Here is a 20,469-nt window from a genome sequence, read left to right as displayed (position 1 = left end):
AAGGGATGGGAGAGAATTTCGATTCAGTTGGCATTTCAAGCAGAATTTATCAAATTTGCACTTTCTGAAACAATATGAGAACCGAAACGCAGCCATCCTTCGAAATCCTCATTTATTAGAATTTTAGGATGCAGTTCGCCAACTAAACAATATGTACAAAAATGAATATATATGGAAAGTGTGCATAAGAATGAATATATGAGTGAAAATAACATGCAGACAGCCATGGAATCATAGAATCATAGAGTTGGAAGGGGCCTTGTAGGCCATCGAGTCCAACCCCCTGCTCACAGCAGGAAATCCACAGCTAGAGCATCTCCCGCAGATAGCTGTCCAGCCTCTGCTTGAAGACATCCAGCGAAGGGGATCCCACCACCTCCCTAGGCAGTCGGTTCCATTGCCAAACTGCCCTTACTGTCAAGAAGTTCCTTCTAATGTCCAATCTGAATTTACGCTCCTGCAACTTAAAACCATTAGACCTAGTCCTACCCTCTGGGGCAGCAGAGAACAAATCTGTACCCTCCTCTATGTGACAGCCCTTCAGGTACTTAAAGAGTGCAATCATGTCACCCCTCAGCCTTCTCTTCACCAGACTGAACATGCCAAGTTCCTTCAACCTTTCCTCATAAGACTTGTTCTCCATACCGGCTATCATCCTCGTCACCCTCTTCTGAACCCGCTCCAACTTGTCTGTATCTTTCTTAAAATGAGGCGCCCAGAATTGAATTCAGAATGATGAGAAATGGCTCGCAAAAATGTGTCCCTTTGTCAAAACTGCCTACAAAAATGTGTTTGCAGAAATTTGCACAAAAATGGTGGAGAATTTTCATGAGGATTTTTTTTAAAAAAATGCAGATAGCTGTAGAAATGTAGAGAACCAAATTTAACATTGGAAAAATGAGAAACTGAGAGAACTGAAACAAATCTTTCCATCCCTAATACACACACAGAGGGCCCTGAGCATTCCTTTCAGTAGTTTCAGACTTATGTAAGTGCAAAACTAGCACTCCTCAGTCCTGTCCTTAGGAGCAATCCCTGGGTCTTGCAGTATCAGATGCTGACCCATAGCAAGGATGGAGAGTGCGGCCCTCCATGCTTATTGGCTTGTAAGATCCTGGAGATGTAGGGACCCTGCTCCCAAAAAAGTAAAGCCAAGACCCCCGAGTTCCTGGACAATTACACTCTGTCAGATCGGGGCCAGTAAGTGAATCCCAATCCTACACACTCCTCATGTTCTGGACCACAGCTCCCATCATTTCTGACCATTGGTCTTGCTGGCTGAGACTGATGGGAGCTGGAGTCCACAAGATCTGGAGGGCACCTGTGACAATGGGCCAATTCTGGAAGTCATGTTCTAAATTCTCCAAGTCCAACCAAAAGAAAGGAAAAGAATGCAGAGGCAGAGATAGCCATGACTCTCACTGGGTGACCTTGGGCCAGCCACTGTCTCTCAGTCTACCCTACCTCACAGGGTTGTTGGGAGGATAAAATTGGGAGGGGGAGAACCATGTCTGTATGCTACCTTGAGCTCCTTGGAGGAAAAGTGGGATATGAATGAAAGTGTGTTGCCCATCCCTCAGTTCTGTGTTTCACAATCAGCATCTTTACAGAAGAAAAAAAATAACCAAAATTTTGTCCATCGTGGACAATCCTTATAGCTATAAGTGAAAAGTTTAGTGAAGATGGGGGCCCACCAGTCTACATTCCATTTGAATAGTTTTGGATGTAGCACAGATTCACCAGGTGGCCAAATCTTGTCTTGCCACTCTAGGGCCCCATCTGCACAATACATTTAAAACATTTGATACCACCTTAAATTTCCCCCAAAGAATCCTGGGAAGTGTAGTCTGTCAAGGATGCCGAGAGCTGTGAGGAGGCCTCTGTTCCCCTCCCAGAGCTACACTTCCGAGAATTCCCTGAAAAAGAGAGACTGATTGTTAAACCACTCTTGAAAATGTAGCTCTGGGAGTAGAACAGGAGTCTCCTAGCAACTCTCAGCACCCTTCACAAAGTACACTTCCCAGGATCCTTTGGGGGGGAGCCATGACTGTTCAGAGCAGTATGATTCTGCTCTGCAGATGGGGCCTTTCCAGCTTTTAGGTTTTAAACCGCCTTTCCTCTTTTTATTAGTTGAACACTGCAAGGATGTGTAGCCACAATTACAAAGGACAAGAGCAATAAAAAAAGGGCAATAAACAGTTGATGAGCCAATAATTAGTTGTAATCAGAATAACCAGTCTTGAGTAATTAACTCCCATTCCCCCTTGCTTGATGGATAGATGTTGCAGCCTTCAAAACGGTTCTCATGTCAATCAGTGTTCCTTAGAATCCCACAAACCATTAGTTTGATGAAACTAAAATGCAGGGGTGCTGTTATCACAGTACAGTAGCCCCACATTCTGCTCGGTGGTGGGAGAGCCTCATCCTTCCCCCTTTTAACAGGGTCCTCCAAAAAGGGGTTCCTCACATAGCACGCCAGCTACATTTCAAACAGCATGCCAGCGATGTTCATTAGGAAAGCAAACACACACACACACCATAAGCAAAATCAAATGCCTTGCTTAGGGAAAATATTTATTTAGTCGTCGCCTTCCACACACCAGTCTCAAGGTGATGTAGGAAATGCAATAAAACCAGCTTTTTTAAAAAAAATGTTTAAAACAACACAGAAGGCGGCAGCAGATAAATTTTAATAAGATACAAAGTTAGACTCCAGCTGGGAATGCTTGGTGGAACAAAACGGTCTTCAATTGTTTCCGGAAGGTGCAGAGAGTGGCTACTTGCCTTCTCTCGACAGAACTGCTGTTCCGCAGAACAGGGGCAGCCACACTGAAAGCCCTGCTCCGAGCAACTGCGAACCTTCCTGTTGGCTGCCCTGCCTTCCGCCTTCCCAATCCTAATGAGTACCAGCCTTCAGTGCCCGGACAGATGCCCCTTCTTCCCGTTTGCATCTAACTGACCAGTTGATTTGCCTGGCGTGAGCAAAAACTGCCATTTTGCAAAGAAGCAGCATCGTGCAGCAGCTACAAGTGTCGTCCTAGGGAGCAGAGTTCGAACCCCGCCCCAAGATCCCCATGAAGTTCACTGGGTGACTTTGGGTCAAATCACTGTCTCTTAGTCTAGCCTACCTCGCAGGATTGTTGCAAGGATAAAATGGGGAGAGGAAGAACCATGGATGCCACCTGGAGCTCCTTTGAGCCAGTAGTGCAGTGGCAAATTCAAGAGTGCAGGGTCCCTTCAGGATAGTTACAGCCATGCCCCCTCCCATTCCCCCTTTTTTGCTGCTGGTTGAGAATTAGATTCTTGTTAATTCTTTCTCCACAACAACAGATGTCCCTAGAAGCTAATCAGCATGAAAGGGAAGAGTGTTAGCTACTAAGAAGAGTCTTCTCAGTGGCTGGCTCACTTCTTTTCATTCTGATTGGCTCCAATCATTAGGAAAGGATAACAAAGCATGTTAGAAAACTCTTCTCAGTGGCTAACACACTTCCCTTCCATGATAATTGGCTCATAAGATGCTAGAAACATAAGGACCCTGCTCCCAAAAAAATAAGGGGTCTAAGACCCCCCCCCAAGTCCCTGCTTGGTCTCCCCTACAGCCCTCCTTGGACCAAAAGCAAGGATACAAATGTAATAAATAAATAAATAAATAAGCAAAGCAGTCCCTCCATTGTGCCTTGATCCAGCCCGAAGATCTGTCGTACCACAGCCCTTTTCAGTATTTTAGCAGGTGGAAGGCCACGCACATCAGGCCTGTCCAAACGTCTGCATTGCTGGCCAGTTGCATCCTGATTTTCCCCACATTGAATGGGAAGGTCTGAGCATGCTTAGACCCTTCCCTACCATCTGGAACCCTGCACAATTGACATCCTCGTTTCCAGGGAGGCTTCTAAATGTGCTTGAGCCAATGAGTTTAGAAGCCCCCTTCAGACCTTCAACTCGCTCAAGGAAGGGCAGGGTGCGACAGGCACAACCATCACATGCAGCAACATTCAGGCAGGGGCTGGCATGTGCCACCCCGGTGCACTCTTGTTATTTCCTCAGGATTCAGAAGAATGCTTGAATTAAGGGCTCATCTGTCATGCAGATGTGAAGCAATTTAAATAATGCAGAGTAAAGACTACACCAGGCTTGAAAGGGCTGTTTAAATTCAAGTAGGCTCTTTGGGGAAATAGGGATGTCAGAGAATTCTGACTGAAACGGCAGTGGAAAGTGTTGATGTTCGCTTATTTGTTTCACATCGGCAACAGAAATTGATCCAGCCAACATAATGGGAACTCGCTGTTGTTGCTTTCAGTCTGCAAACAATATGCAATTGGTTATACCTCCACCCCGTATTGTTTCCTTTGCACGGAAGCAAATGGGGTGGAATAATGTAATGACGAGGTAATTTACATTATGTAATTTTACCATAGCAGACAGCAGCATGAGTGACGTAAATTTTGGTGGACCACAAACTGCAGCAGAATGGAAACAGTGCTGCATGCAACAATGACGGATGAAAAAACCCTGTTGGGAAATTATGAAGGGGGCAGTGGCTGAGACCTTTCTGTGTAGATCAGTTCCATGGAATGTGTATCATGGAACATAAGAAGAGCATTGGTGCATCAGGCTTAAGGCCCATATAGTTCAGCATCCCGTTTCTCACAGTGACCAACCAGATGCCTCTGGGAAACCCACAAGCAGGACGCCAGCACAATGGCAACTCTCCCCAGGTGCAATCCCCTGCACCTAGTATTCAGAGGCACACTGTGCCCAACAGTGGAGGTAGCAACATGTGTCAATTTTAGTTGTATCTCCATTGTCCCTACTAAGTCACGTTTATCTTGCTATTTTCTTCATGTCCTCCTGTCAACAGATGAAGATTTTCCTGTTCCAACAGGCTTTTAGGAACTGACTGCAAGGACTATTAAACAGGGTGCTGTTTTTACTTATTTGGATTGTGTGGTTTTTTAAATCACTATGTTTCAATTGGTTTTAATTTTATAGTAGTTTAATTACATTTTAATTAACCTCTGTATTTTTATATGTTTTTAACTGTATTTGTTTTAATTTTTGTAAGCCACCTTGAGTCTCAGTTCTGGGAAAAAGGAGGGATACAAATAAATATTGTTATTGTTATTGTTTAATAATAATAATAATAATATAATTCAATCCATATTGAAAGCTGCCTTAAGTAGTTGAAAACGCAGAATGGGAGAGAAATAAGGAAGTCATCATAGCTATAATTATTATCATTAAGCAGCAACAGAGAGTCAGAGCAGCATAGTCAGGGACTCTGTTGGAGGCAGCAGCAAGTGCCTAACACAGCCCAGCTTGCAACATAGTCAAACAGCAGTAGAGCCAGCAGTGTGATGTGGCTGCAAAAAAGGCAAATGGTATTTTAGGCTGCATTAACAGAAGTATAGTTTCCAAATCATGTGAAGTACTAGTTCCCCTCTATTCAGCACTAGTTGGGCCTATACCGCATCCAGTTGTGGACACTACGCTTTAAGAATGATGCAGACAACCTGGAACGGTTCAGAAGAGGGCAACAAGCATGATCAGAGGACTGGAAACAAAGCCTATGAGGAGAGACTAAAAGAACTGGGCATGTTTAGCCTGGAGAAGAGAAGACTGAGGGCAGATACGATAGCACTTTTCAAGTACATGAAGGTTTGTCACACAGAGGAGGGGCGGGATCTCTTCTCGATTGTCCCAGAGTGCAGGACACAGAATAATGGCCTCAAGTTGCAGGAAGCCAGATTTTGACTGGACATCAGGAAAAACTTCCTAACTGTTAGAGCCATATGACAATGGAACCAATGACCTAGAGAGGTAACGGGCTCTCCAACACTGGAGGCATTCAAGAGGCAGCTGGACAGCCATCTCTCAGGAATGTTTTGATTTGGATTCCTGCATTGAGCAGGGGGTTGGACTAGATGGCCTTAGGACCCTTCCAACTCTACTATTCTATTATTCTAATATATGCAATTGTATATACACACTGGTCATTTGCAGAACTACAATTTTGCATGTTCACAAATGCATGCATTTTTATGCACACTAGATATATGCAGTTTTTATGCATTACTTGGCAGGAGAACTGCACTGCAAAATGTGAAGATGTGCGACTTTTGAAGGATGGCTATGTTTTGGTTTGCATATTATTTCAGAAAGTGCAAATTTGGTAGATTCACCGTTAAGTGCAAACTGAATTGAATTTTTCCCTCATCCAGGCATGGTGCCAGCAGGTGGCTGGGTTGGGAACTGGCCAGGGGCCCCTACAGCTGACAGCAGGTCCCGAGGCTGGGTGGGTGTAGCTCCCGCTTTGTAATCCATGCTAGCATTGGGCTGCAGAGCAGGAGCCACCCTCCCAAGAAACACCCCCTGCCACTGGAGACCTTAAGCAGGTGATACAAGGTGGGTCTCCCTGGGCTCTTCCTTTTAAACAGTGTTCTCCAACCTGCTGCCCTCTGGATGTTGTTGGACTGCAGTTCCCATCCTATCTTTCCTAGGTGGCAGCAACAACAGCCATGTTTACTCTCCCCGCCCCTTTCCTCAACATCCAACATATTTTGTCTTCCCATGCCCATCCAGAGTGAGGGAAATGTGGTACAGGAAGCACTGCCCTCACTCTGAATTGGCTAGAGCTGCCCTCCAAAGGTCAGAATGCTAAACCAGAGCATCCGAATGCCAAATATGATTGGCTATCTGGCATTGCCATGTCACATTCAGAGAGAGCCATGTTAGGTTAGACTGGTGAGATATGGGTTGCCCCATCTTACAGAAGGAAAAAGCTCCTTGGCAAACATACAGGATAAAAGGGAACCAATAAGCTGTTGTTCTTCCTTTCTTTCAGTCCCTAATTAACTCATGGGTCATCCCAATATATACAGTAGTATAGTGGCAAATTCAGAAGTGCAGGGTCCCTTCATGTTAGTCACAACCATGCCCCCTCCTTTTGCTGCTGGGTTAAGAATGAGAGCCTTTTCAAACCTTCTCCCACAACAACAGACATCCTTAAGAGCCAGTAAGCATGAAAAGGGGAGAGTGTTAGCTGCTGAGAAGAGTCTTCTCAGTGGCTAACTCACTTTCATTCTGATTGGCTCCAATCAGCAGAAAAGGACAAGGAAGCAAGTTAGAACACTCTTCTCAGTGGCTAAAACACTCCCCTTTCATATGATTGGCTCCCCGTCCTCCCATCTACATGTTTATTAGGGTTTCAAAACCTTAATTAGACATGAGGTCAGGACAGGGGAAGGAGAAAGTGTGCTCCTTCCCACCCACCACCCTCCTGACCACACCGCAGCTAGCAGGATTGAACCCTCCAGTCATCAGCAGGTGAGTGGAGGGTTCAAATCAGTAGCGCAGTGGCAAATTCAGAAGTGTAGAGTCCCTTCATATCAGTCACAGTCTAGAGATGGGTGAGAACTTTGATACAGTCCACATTTTAAGCAGAATGTATCAAATTTGCACTTTCCGAATCAGTATGAGAAGCGAAACGCAGCCATCCTTAGAAATTTGCATTCATTAGAATTTTGCGATGCAGTTCGCCAATGAAACAATATTTACAAAAATGCATATGCGAAGGGAACTCAAATTGCTGCAGAAATGGGGAGAATTGAATTTAAGATTGGAAAAATGAGAAACTGAGAGAACCGAAATCGACAGACCTTTCCATCCCTATCATAGCCACAGCCACGCCCCCTCCCCCTTTATTGCTGCTGAGTTAGGAATGAGATCCTTGTTAATGCCTTCTCTGACAAAATGCTCAGAGAAGGTGCACATGTGAAACATAAAATAACATACAAACATTTAATACACACATATTATAAAACCAACATAAAATCACTACTGAAATTCTACATGTGGTATTGAATCAATGCCCATGTAAGGTGAAATACAAAAAAGAAAAGAATACAGCTGTAAAATTCTGCAGATGGTAATAAATTCATGCTTACGGAAGATGAGGCTCAAAAACAGAGTGCAGCCAAATGAGTTTCAACAAAGAGTCTTCTTCAGTGGACTTGTACACCTTATATATTACTTTCATTCATATAGGCTGATACATTGTCAGTTCAAAAAGTCAAAAACTCATTTTCTCTTGTTGGCATATTTCTAAAAATAGTGACAAAGTTTCACCAACATTATGCATCCCTCCCGGGCATATTGCTTAGGCATTGATTTATTACCATCTGTGGAATGTTTATATTTCTTTTTGTTGTTCCCTATATGCACCTTAACTCCTCTTGGAGCATTGCGTTGTTTTTTTGTTAAGGTCGATTTTAACTTTTCAGTCTTCCCACAACAGACATCCCTAGGACCCAACAAGCATGAAAGGAGACTGAGAAGAGTCTTCTTAATGGCTGACCCACTTCCTTTCACTCTGATTGGCTCCAAACAGCAAGAAAGGTCAAAGAAGCATGTTAGAAGACTCTCCTCAGTGGCTAACACACTCCCCTTTCATGCTGATTGGTTCACAAGATGCTGGAGACATTTGGACCCTGCTCCCAAAAAAGTGTCTAACACCTCCCTCCCCCAAACCCTGGATGACTACACCCCTGGTTTAAATCCTGCTGAGTGTGGTTTCCCCAGTGCACGCCCTGCAAAGTATGCAGTGTCAAGCAGACCTCTGCAGCCAACAGGATTGATTCCTCCACTCATCATCTGCAACTGGAAAGTACAATCCTGCTGCGGTCTGCTTCCTCAGCACATTCCCTATGATCCCAGAAGCCAGCAGGATTGCACAGTAGGTAGTTCAGTTCTGCTCAGTTTGGCTGTGCACATTCCCCCCTAGGAACAGGTGAGCACTACCAATGCCCAGTGTGGGGCTGTTAAGCCCTCTTGCAAACAGCCCCAAACTGCACTTTGCAGAGGCTGAGCCCTGACTCTCCTACTCTCCCCTCTCTCTCCAGCCCCTCCTCTTGACAGATCTGAATTGTTCCATGCCAACCCAGGTCAATCGGGGGCTGTCTCGACTGGCCAAAGCCGAAATCAGCCAGATTCAGTTTGGGATCCGTCACTTTGTAAGAGTTAAAGCCAGTGGTGTAGTGGTCCAGGGTCCCAGGGGGTCTTACACCCCTTAATTTTGGGGGGAGCAGGGTCCCAGCAAGGTACCTATATCTCCAGCATCCTATGAGCCAATCAACATGAAAGGGGAGTGTGTTAGCCACTGAGAAGAGTCTTCTAACATGCTTCCTTGTCCTTTCCTGCTGATTGGAGCCAGAGAGAAAGGAGGTGAGTCAGCCACTGAGAAGACTCTTTTCAGTAGTTAACACTCTCCTCTTTCATGCTTATTGGCTCCTAAGGACGTCCATTGTTGTGGCAGAAGGCATTAACAAGGATCTCATTCTCAAACCAGCAGCAAACAAAGAGGGAGAGGCGTGGCTGTGGCTATCATAAAGGGACCCTGCAGTCCTGAATTTGCCACTAGACCTACTGGTTAAAGCATTCTCAGCTGCAACTCCTCCCAAATATTATTTATGGACTTCTCATCCTGATCTGGCACAGACACGACATAAAGTAAGAGCTCCATTGTTGTCAAAAGCCCAGACAAATGCCAGGTTAATAGAAGAGTTTGGTTTCCCAAACCCACACATGCAAGGAAATTTGTCAATGTCTTTCCATTTGCATATCTGGCAGCCTGCCCTAGGCAGCCAATGCATAGAGGAGAACGTACAGGTGTTTTCATTTGCGGCTTGTCTTTAATCTAGAAGTGCCAATTTGTTTCTGCTTTAATTACATCTTTCTTGACATACTGTTACTGTCTTATGAAATGTCTTCATTACTAGTGGCGTGCAACCAAAAGATTTGGCAGGCGATTCTGAATCAGTGTAAAATGCAGCTCTCCCACCTGCTTTCCAGGCTCGCATAAGGGACCCCCGTTCTTTCAGGCTTCCCCGTCCAAGACCCCCACATGAGGTTTTCCATCCAGCCAAGCCAACATGCAAATGCCTTCATAACAGTAGCGCCGATAGGAATGTCAGCATTCCATGACTAATCCTTCCCCCCTCAGCATGGCAGATTTCAGAATGGCTGCCAGATTGATCGAGTCATAATTCATAAGCAGTATTCAACATTTAATTTTCAGTTCTTTTTTTTCTTGGAACAGCACAGCAAGAAGCTCTCTCTCTGTGCCTGACATGATAAGCATCATCATAAAATTGGAAGGGACCTTGGAGATCATCTAGTCCAACCCCATGCTGCTGCATCCTGAATGAATGGCTATCTAGCCTTTGCTTAAATAAGTATCTCCAGCAAAGGATATGCCATCACCTCCCCTGCTGAATAGCTCTTACAGTTGGGAATTTTTTCATAACGTCTAGATGAAATCTGCTGCCCTGTCATTTTCACCCACTGGTTCAAGACCTGACCTCTGGGGCAACAGAAAACTGCCCCTCCTTAAATCACTTCAGTGTTTTCCCAACCCATCTTGAGATCCTACACAAATTTCTTATCCTTACCTTCAAACATCATGGAGGATAAGGCTATCAATGGCCACTAACCCTGATGCCTATGTGTTAACCTCCATTGTCACACAGAAAAATTCAAAGACTGCAGGAGGGGGACAGCAGTCTTGCACTCAGGTCCTGCTTGTAGGCTTCCCATTGGGGCATCTGGATGGCACCTGTGAGAACAGGATGCTGGACTAGATGGGCCCCTATCCAGCAAAGCTCTTCTTATGTTCTGATTATGTTCTTAGGACTTGTCCTCTTCTTTCTCATAAAACGGGGCTAGATGCAATGGACTGAAATTACAGGAGGAAAGTAGATTCAAGTTGATCGTTAGGAGAAACCTCTAGATCAGGTTTGGGGAACCTCTGGCCCTCCCAGTGTTGATGAACTACAACTCCCATCATCCCTGATCATTGGCTATGCTTGCTGGGCTGACGAGAGCTGTGGTTCAGCACAAACTGGAGGGCCAAATGTTCACCACGCCTGCTCTAGATGCAAACAGCAGCTTGACAATGGAACCAGAAACTTGGGCCAGGGAGGCAGGGAGGATCTCTTTTGCTGGAGGTCTTTTTTCAACCAGGGAGGAGGCAGCCATCTGTTGTCATATAGACTATATGACCCACAAAAATCCCTGCAACTCTAGCATTCTTCTTGTGGGCTTCCCAGGAACATTTGACTGGCTACAGTATCAGACTAGAAGGGCCTCGGTTTGATCCTTCAGGGTTTAGCAGAGTCACTTGAATAATGCAGATGGGAGTCCAGAGAGAAAAGAAACTGATAATACTTTACCGGGTAAACTAAACAAAAACACTGTATGATGCGAGGACAAATAAACAGAGGGCTTTTTTCTTTTTTTCTTCAGGCCTTGTTCACAGCATACAACAACACTTACAGGGTTCCTTCAGAACTACGCTGCCAGTCAGAGCATGAGCTACCTCAGCAAGGATCATGCCACTCTGACTGGTTGCTAAGCAATATGTCCTCCATCAACTCTCCCCTTCTTCATTGGTTGTCCACGGAATTAACCCTTAGGTTTCTCACCGAATGATCCCTGCTATTGTGCTTCCAACACAGGGCTGTTCTTCAGTTCTTAACCGGCTAAAACTATTTGGGTGTGTTTCGTGTGGCATCTTAGAAAAAAAACTCTTTATTTCACCTGTTTCTATAGGTTCTACACAACAGGAATTCTCTTGGTGGCTAGCTCCCAACATTTCCCATGCAAACTGAAAGTATCTCTTCTCCTGAATCCAGGGACGATATCAACAAATAAAGATTCATTCATTCAAGAAACAATAGCAAGCTTCCCAGCAGAGACCTTAAAAAATGCATTGCCTGAAAAGAAATCTGGAGCAACAAGGGGCCGGTCACAGGTCATTAGGAGCAAACCAACCTCTCTAACCTGCCTTAGTCACATTCTCGTTACTTAGGGAACGGATCTGCCTAGTATCCATTTTAAAGCACATGCAGTTTTCCCTAAGACTATGATGCTCTGAAGTCGCTCGCACTGTGGCCTTCTGCCAAGAAGCAAAGGCAGCAAGACTACAGAGAGCCAACAGATTCTTTAAAGAGGACTGGAAAGAGAAGTTAACAAAAGCACAGCTGTATACACACATTTCTTTTGTCACACTGTCATCTCTGGAAAAATGGTGCAGTAATTCACAGGTAGGGCCAAAGTTCACATTCAGCTCACAGTTCCATCTTATCAGGGGTATAGTCGTCCAGGGTCTAAGGAGGTCTTAGACCCCTTACATCTTGGGGAGCAGGGTCCCAACAGGGTCCCCCTGTCTCCAGCATCCTATGAGCCAATCAGCATGAAAGGAGAATGTGTTAGCCACTGAGAAGAGTCTTCTAATATGCTTCCTTGTCCTTTCCTGTTGATTGGAGCCAATCAGAGGGAAAGGAGAGGAGTCAGCCACTGGGAAGACTCTTCTCAGTAGCGAACACTTTCCCCTTTCATGCTGATTGGCTCCTAGGGACATCTGTTGCTCTGGGAGAAGGCATTAACAAGGATCTCATTCTGAACCCTGTGGCAAAAAAAGCTGTGACCAACATGAAGGGACCCTGCACTTCTGAATTTGCCACTACGTTACTGCATACTATGGATGGAGCTGTATGCAAGTAGAAAATGCAAGTGAACGCAGGTTCACATATATTCTCACGTGGAGTGAACTGGCAGTGACTGGCCAGGAACAAAACCTTGGGGTCATAGTGGATAGCTCGATGAAGTTGTCAACTCAATGTATGGCAGCTGTGAAAAAGGCAAATTCCATGCTAGGGATCTTTAGGAAAGGTATGGAAAATTAAATTTGCAATATCGTAATGCCGTTATATAAATCTATGGTGTGGCTGTATTTGGAATGATGTGTACAGTTCTGGCCACCTCAACCCAAAAGGATATTGCAGAGTTGGAAAAGGTTCAAACAAGGGCAACCAAAATATCAAGGGGAGGGAGTGACTCCCCCTTTGAGGGAAATATGCAGCATTTGGGGCTTTTTAGTTTAGAGAGGGCGAGTCAGAGGCAATGGGGTAGACATGTATATAATTATGCATGGGAAGGAGAAAGTGGACAGAGAAAAGTGTTTCTCCCTCTCTCATAACACTAGAACTCCTGGACATCCAATGAAGCTGAACGTTGGAAGATTCAGGACAGACAAAGGAAAGGACTTCTTCACGCAGCCCAGAGTTAAACTATGGGATTTGTTCCCATGAAAGGCAGTGAAGGCCACCAACTTGGATGGCTTGAAAAGAGGATTGGCCAAATTCATGGAGGGTGCTATCAGTGGCTACTAGCCAGGATGGCTACGTTCTGCCTCCATAGTCAGAGGGAGTATGCTTCTTAAAATCCCTTGCTGGAAACCGCAGGAGGGGAGAGTGCTCTTGGCACTCAGGTCCTGCTTGTGGGCTTCCCATGGTCAACTGGTTGGCCACTGTGAGAACAGGATGCTGGTCTAGATGGGCCATCGGTCATTCAGGTTGTCCACAGTGTTGACTCTGAGAAGCTATACACGTGTGAAAACAGTGTGTGTGTGAGAGAGAGAGACAGAGAGAGAGACAGAGAGAGAGAGGCAGGGAGGGAGAGAGAAGGAGGGAGAAAGAGAGAAGAAGAAGAAGAAGAAGAAGAAGAAGAAGAGGGCACAGCAGCTGCATCATTCTTAGAACCTAGTATTTTAATTATGAGTGTTTATATTTTTATCTTTGTGTAACTGGTTTTATGCTTTGTAAACCACTTAGAAGCCTATTTTGGCATTAAGCGGTATATAAAAGAATAAATAATAATAATAATAATGAATAATAGTGTTCTGCCCAGAAGGTGAGCAGGACCGGTCAGAAGTAAAGAGGGGAATGGAGGCTCTGACTTCCTCAGAAGAATAAAGCTGTGGCTGGTGGAAAGACGGGATGATCCTGAATTGGAAAAAGAGGCTGACAAGGCACTAGAAAGAAGTGGGGAGTCGACACATTGGAATGAAGAAAGCAGCCAGAAAGAAGGGAAACAGCTAAGAGAGAATGCACGCAAGAGAAAGAGTGTCACTCATAATGGGAGTCGTCGCCTGACAAATATTACCCCAAACATCAAAGAACTTTGCTTAACGCAACAGGCATATCCATCACGTTCAATTATTCATATTAATTTGTAATTATATTTGTATTGCTTCTTTTATCTCTTAATTGTATTTAGATTTGAATTCCATATAATTTTTTTTTAAAAAACACACACAACACTTTAAGCATCCAGCACAACATATTACGAAACAGGCAGAAAAATCAATGTGTCGTCCACCAAGACCCTCGGCAATTTTCAAGTGGTCGGGGGGGGGGAGTTTGGGAACCGCTGGTATCTAAGCTTGCAAAATACTTGGCAGACACAGCATGGAATGCTAAACTGGCCTTCCCCAACCTGGTGATCTCCAGATGCTTGGGCTCCAGCTCCCATTAGCCCCAGCCAGCATGACCGAGAGTCAAGGATGATGGAGGATGTAGCTGAACAACATCTGGGATCCAAGAGCGGAGAAGCCTGGTTCTGCATTATAAGCTACACTGGCCGTGGTTTTCTGCACTTCCCCGTCTTCTTCCACAGAGGTTGCTGAGAGATCCAAAGTTTCCATTTCCATTCCAGAATAACGTACAAGTCTTTATTTATTAGTCAGAGGCCATCAATTGTACAAAAACAAAAATGCAAAAACAGCACTTCTGAAATCTCTATGCTCCGACAATGCAAAAAGACAGTAAAACTTGACAAAAAAAACCTTGCCCATGACTATAATTTAGAGTAATGACTGTTTAGCATCATATCTGAACTTTAAAGTATGGTTGATCTTAAAAGACTACATGCCACAGACCTGAACTTACAAGATCTGAACATGATTCCATAAAGGCAGCCACAGACCTGAACTTGCAAGATCTGAACAGGGTGGTTCATGACAGATGCTATTGGAGGTCGCTGATTCATAGGGTCGCCATAAGTCATAATTGACTTGAAGGCACATAACAACAACAACTGATCTTAAAAATGGTTTGCTGAAGCAAGCCAGCTTCTTTAAACTACAGGGCTTGAAGCAGGTGTGTTTCAGCTTCTTTAGAACTATGGTTTGGAATAGGCTTACTTCAAAACAAACCATAGTTAAGATTAATAGTTTGTTCAGACAACACAGCAAGCTGTAGGTAATAAAAAACTAACATGAAAGCTTGAAAACTCCTCCTTGCAGCCATGATGGAGGAGGAAGTCACCCCTCACAGGGCCTAAGGTTTGCCTAGACCCATGTTCTCACTCACCTAAGAAGGAACACGTCTTCAACATATCTTTCTAAAAAATTGCTGCATAAGTTGGACAGTATAGGCTGCCATCACCACTGGCTCTCTCATCAAGGTACTACATATGGCACTTTGGGGCACTGCCACCAAATGCAGGATGAACTTGAATCCAACTTTACCTGCACTAACAATTGAGCTGAAATGCGCAAAATGGCTGTTATAAAATGGGTCATTTCAATATCTCCAAATCCATTTTCTTTGAGGGCCTGTCTAGCTCTGGTGCTGTCCCAGGTGCTGACATGGGGCTTGCTTGCCTGTGGGGACCTAGATTTTGGTCCCAGGGTCCAGCCCTAACTGTGCCACTGCATCCCTCTCCCTCTCTCCCCCCCCGTCTCTCACACACACTTATCTTAAGAAACCTAAGAGGTAGTTTAGGCTGAGAAACTGGCCTAACCAAGCTTCATAGCTGAGTACTCAAGGTTCTTCAGTTCTAGTCCAACACTCCAAGGGCCCCTCCAGACTGGTGTTGCTTTTTGCTTGTGTTTGTATCGGAGTATTCTGCAACATGTCATTAACACAACAGTGCACCAGTGGTGGACTTGTATTGGACCTTCCATACATCATTCCACCATATTAGTTGGTCTGTGATGCTTCCCCAATGTTACAGCGCTATTGCTATCTGGAAGAGCACTCTTATGCTACAGCACAACAAAATGGGACAACAAGAACAACAACCAACAAAACAGCAACCCCAGAACTTTTGTGGTATGAAAAGTAATAGTGTTTTAGCAGGAATCTATGGGAAATGAAGCAGTATGTCCACCCCAAATCTTTTGCAGGCTTAAACGGTATTGAAAGTAGGACTGAGCATATCATTGTGATCACAGAATAGTAGAGTTGGAAGGGGCCTAGAAGGCCATCCAGTCCAACCCCCTGCTCAATGCAGGAATCCAATTTACAGCATCCCTGACAGGTGGCTGTCCAGCTGCCTCTTGAAGGCCTGTTGGAGAGCCCACTGCCTCCCTTGGTCACTGGTTCCATGATATGTATCATCATGCCACCCTGGGCTCCTTTTGGGAGGAAGGGTGGGATATGTCCCATTTTTCAAATATCTGGGAATGGTATTCCACACTTCAGGTTCCTGGCAACATCAAATAAACTATGCTGTTTCAAATGCCCATAAAACCACCAAGGCACTTCTCTCTTTCTACTATAATAAGGGTGGTCAACATGTCCCCTCAGCAATACAAATTTTTGAAACTAAAGTAATCCCTCAACTTCTATACGGAGCTCAAATTGGATTCTTTACTAACTTGGAACCATTTGAAAAAGTACAATCAAAATTTCTAAGGGCAATTTTTGGTACCCCTACCTGTGTTTCAAATTCCATCGTACGACAGGAAGCTGGCCTCATAACCTTGGAAGCCCGCATTTGGATAGCTAAGATTAATCTATGGCTGAAAATTTTGTTTATGCCAGTGGGCCTCACCCCACTCGTCTTAACTGATGTTTTTTGTTCAAGATGGCTAACATCTGTAACAGATAAAATAGCCTCTCTAGGGTTCTCTATATCTATAGTATTGTCATGGGGCTTTATAAAAGCAAAATCACAGATCCAACAAAGAATACACGATATAGAACTCCAAAATCACCTAATGAGGATGACACCTGCCCCTAATTCTGGCTACAATTTAATTCCATTCTCCATCCCCCGCTATCTATTTAATTTAACTGTCCCTAGATACAGGAGGGCTTTTACTTTAGCAAAATTTAACGTATTGCCATCAGCCCTCTTACAGGGTAGGTATAAGAAAATTACCTACTCTGATAAGAGTATGCCCGTGTGGTGCCGATGTAGTAGAAACGGTCACCCATGTATTACTTTACTGTTCCTTTTATCATGAATTGCGTACTAGGCTCCTAGTTCCAATCCTGAACCAAATCCCTACTAAAGATGAAAAAATGATAACTGACTACCTTCTAGCAGACAAGTCTCAACAGGTCACACTAAAGGTAGCTAGCTTTTGTGCAGCAGCAATTCACACCAGAAAACTTTTAATATCATCAAATTCTCTACAATAGTTTTAATCGTAGAGAAATCACTGAAAACTAAATTTTTAGTTATTTAGTTTCTATAAGTGCTACTCTCTAATATAAAATGTAATTACAAACCTAACACTTATACTCTAAAGTTGTTAAGGAAAAACTGTTTCTTCCTCCCTTCTGTATTTTTTACATTTTGTATACTCTGGCTGGTCTTTGACCGTAATAAAGATATTGTATTGTATTGTAGGGTGGGATATAAATTTAATAAAATCATCCTCATCACAAATTGTTATGAATGTACAACACAAATAGCGGTGGCTCATGGCCATTGAGACTGGTGGAACGGAAGGCAGGGAGGCCAACAGTAGGTGGTGCCAGAGCCAATGACAGGCAGAGCCAATTAATTCTAGGTTTGTCCACATCCTCCTCCCTGCTGAGTTCTACAAAAGCAACAGTGAGATAAAGGAGAGAGGAAGCTGACAGCCAGGGCCAACTGGTCATAAGTGAGAAGGTAGGCATGTGTGAGCTGGCTGGTTGAGAACAGACTGAGGTTGGTGGGGCAGTGCCCCACTTACCCTTATGGACTAGCCTCCACTGAATACAAAGGATGTCTGAAGAGGGCCTATCAACTGCACCTCACTGGGGGTTGTATCCAACTAAGTTTTACTCAGAGTAGAATAGACCCATTGAAATTAATGGACCCGACTTAGTCAGGCCCATTAGTTTCAACAGGATTAACATGAGATACAACCCTGGATTTCTTTACAGGAGAAAATGCATGTGGATGGAGGTTTGCAGCCATTAGCACACTGATTAGGGGACTGAGAATTCCTACAAGTTTTTGAAACTTTTTTTGGGGGGGGGAATGGGGGAGAGAAGAGATTTGCCCCATTTATTATGAAGTACAACTGGAAAACGCAAGGGAGAGTTAAAATGTTTCCACCCACAACTTCCACACTCCATTTTTTATTAATTACATCAGAGACTTCTGTGGGAACGCGAGTACTTGTGCTATTTTTAATAAGGTTCATCCGACTCAAACGTATTGTTCCGCTTCAAATGAAGATCAAACTCCTAATTTAGCTGGAGATAATTGCACACTTTTCCAGGTCAGCTCCCAGGTGAGATACAACACGGTCTCGTAGTCAAACCAAAATGAACAGGCCTAGAAATGAAGGAGGAGGCCACCCAAATGCAGTAGAGAATCTGTGGTTATTGGTTTATGCACCTTTTACCTTACTAAGGTAAAAAAAAATAGAAAGGTTTTGGGGTTTTTTAAGAGGGGGTGAGATTTGGCTCACCTGGCGTTCTCTTTCCTGCTGATCAGAGCTCCAACTGGATAAAATGTATGGAAAGAACAACAGACCTTGCCTGAGTGTCCCATTTTCCCTAGCTAACCTTTCATTCTAGTTCTCTTGCAGTCCTCAATATCAAACCCCCCTCCCGCCAAATAAATCAATCTGCAGGTTGTGATTAAGGATGTTGGCAAATTCCAACAAAAATGGAAACAGGAGCGGAAATCTCCACTGTTTGTTTTTTCATCCCATGTCTGAAATCAATCCGGTGAATATGATGGATATTTGCTGTTGCTTGCAGTCCACAAATGACACGTAACTGATTACGTTTTTCCCCTCCATTTGCATTGCATTTCCTTTGCACTAAAATGAATGGGATGGAATAACGTAATGACAATGTCACTGATGTCATTTGTTACACAAGGTACGTCATTTTGCCACAGCGGACGATCGAACAAGCAATGTAGTTTTGGGCAGCAGAGGAACTGCAGCAGGACAGTGCTGCATGCAACAAATACAGGGTGGAACAGAAAACGACACCTTCTAATGTCCCTAGCTTTAACTCAGTCTTTCAATTGTGCCGGCTCTTTTTGTATTTTCAGCCTGTTCCTTTGCTCCGCCCTATTGGATATCCCCAATATCCTGACCACCTTCCTTGTTTTACAAGAGCAGCAGTGATTTTGGTTTTCATATCCTAGACCAGCGATGTGGAACCCATGACCCATCAGATGTTGCTAGACCAGTGGGAGTTGGTCTATCAGGGTGAGGGGGGCAATGCCCCATCAACTTCAGTTGGCCCCCAGCCAGCCCCATCTGCCTGATGCCTTCTTTAAACAACCAGCACTGTTGTGGACCTGGCTCTCAGCTTCCTCCTCTTTTAATATCAGTGTTGCCCTTGCAGAAATCAGCTGGGAAGGACAAAACAAGAATTAGAATCATTTAATTGGGAGGGTCCTATAAGGCCATCCAGTCCAACCCCCCACTCAATGCAGGGATCCAACTTAAAGCATTAAGAACATAAGAACATAAGAAGAGCCTGCTGGATCAGGCCAGTGGCCCATCTAGTCCAGCATCCTGTTCTCACAGTGGCCAACCAGGTGCCTGGGGGAAGCCCGCAAGCAGGACCTGAGTGCAAGAACACTCTCCCCTCCTGAGGCTTCCGGCAACTGGTTTTCAGAAGCATGCTGCCTCTGACTAGGGTGGCAGAGCACAGCCATCACGGCTAGTAGCCATTGATAGCCCTGTCCTCCATGAATTTGTCTAATCTTCTTTTAAAGCCATCCAAGCTGGTGGCCATTACTGCATCTTGTGGGAGCAAATTCCATACTTTAACTATGCGCTGAGTAAAGAAGTACTTCCTTTTGTCTGTCCTGAATCTTCCAACATCCAGCTTCTTTGAATGTCGACGAGTTCTAGTATTATGAGAGAGCGAGAAGAACTTTTCTCTATCCACTTTCTCAATGCCATGCATAATTTTATACACTTCTATCATGTCTCCTCTGACCCGCCTTTTCTCTAAACTAAAAAGCCCCAAATGCTGCAACCTTTCCTCATAAGGGAGTCGCTCCATCCCCTTGATCATTCTGGTTGCCCTCTTCTGAACCTTTCCCAACTCTATAATATCCTTTTTGAGATGAGGCGACCAGAACTGTACACAGTATTCCAAATGCGGCCGCACCATAGATTTATACAACGGCATGATGATATCGGCTGTTTTATTTTCAATACCTTTCCTAATTATCGCTAGCATGGAATTTGCCTTTTTCACAGCTGCCGCACACTGGGTCGACATTTTCATCATGCTGTCCACTACAACCCCGAGGTCTCTCTCCTGGTCGGTCACCGCCAGTTCAGACCCCATGAGCGTATATGTGAAATTCAGATTTTTTGCTCCAATATGCATAATTTTACACTTGTTTATATTGAATTGCATTTGCCATTTT

The sequence above is a fragment of the Rhineura floridana genome, chromosome 21 (assembly GCF_030035675.1).
Source record: "Rhineura floridana isolate rRhiFlo1 chromosome 21, rRhiFlo1.hap2, whole genome shotgun sequence".
Lineage (NCBI taxonomy): Eukaryota > Metazoa > Chordata > Lepidosauria > Squamata > Rhineuridae > Rhineura > Rhineura floridana.
Note: the sequence above shows the minus strand (reverse complement) of the source record.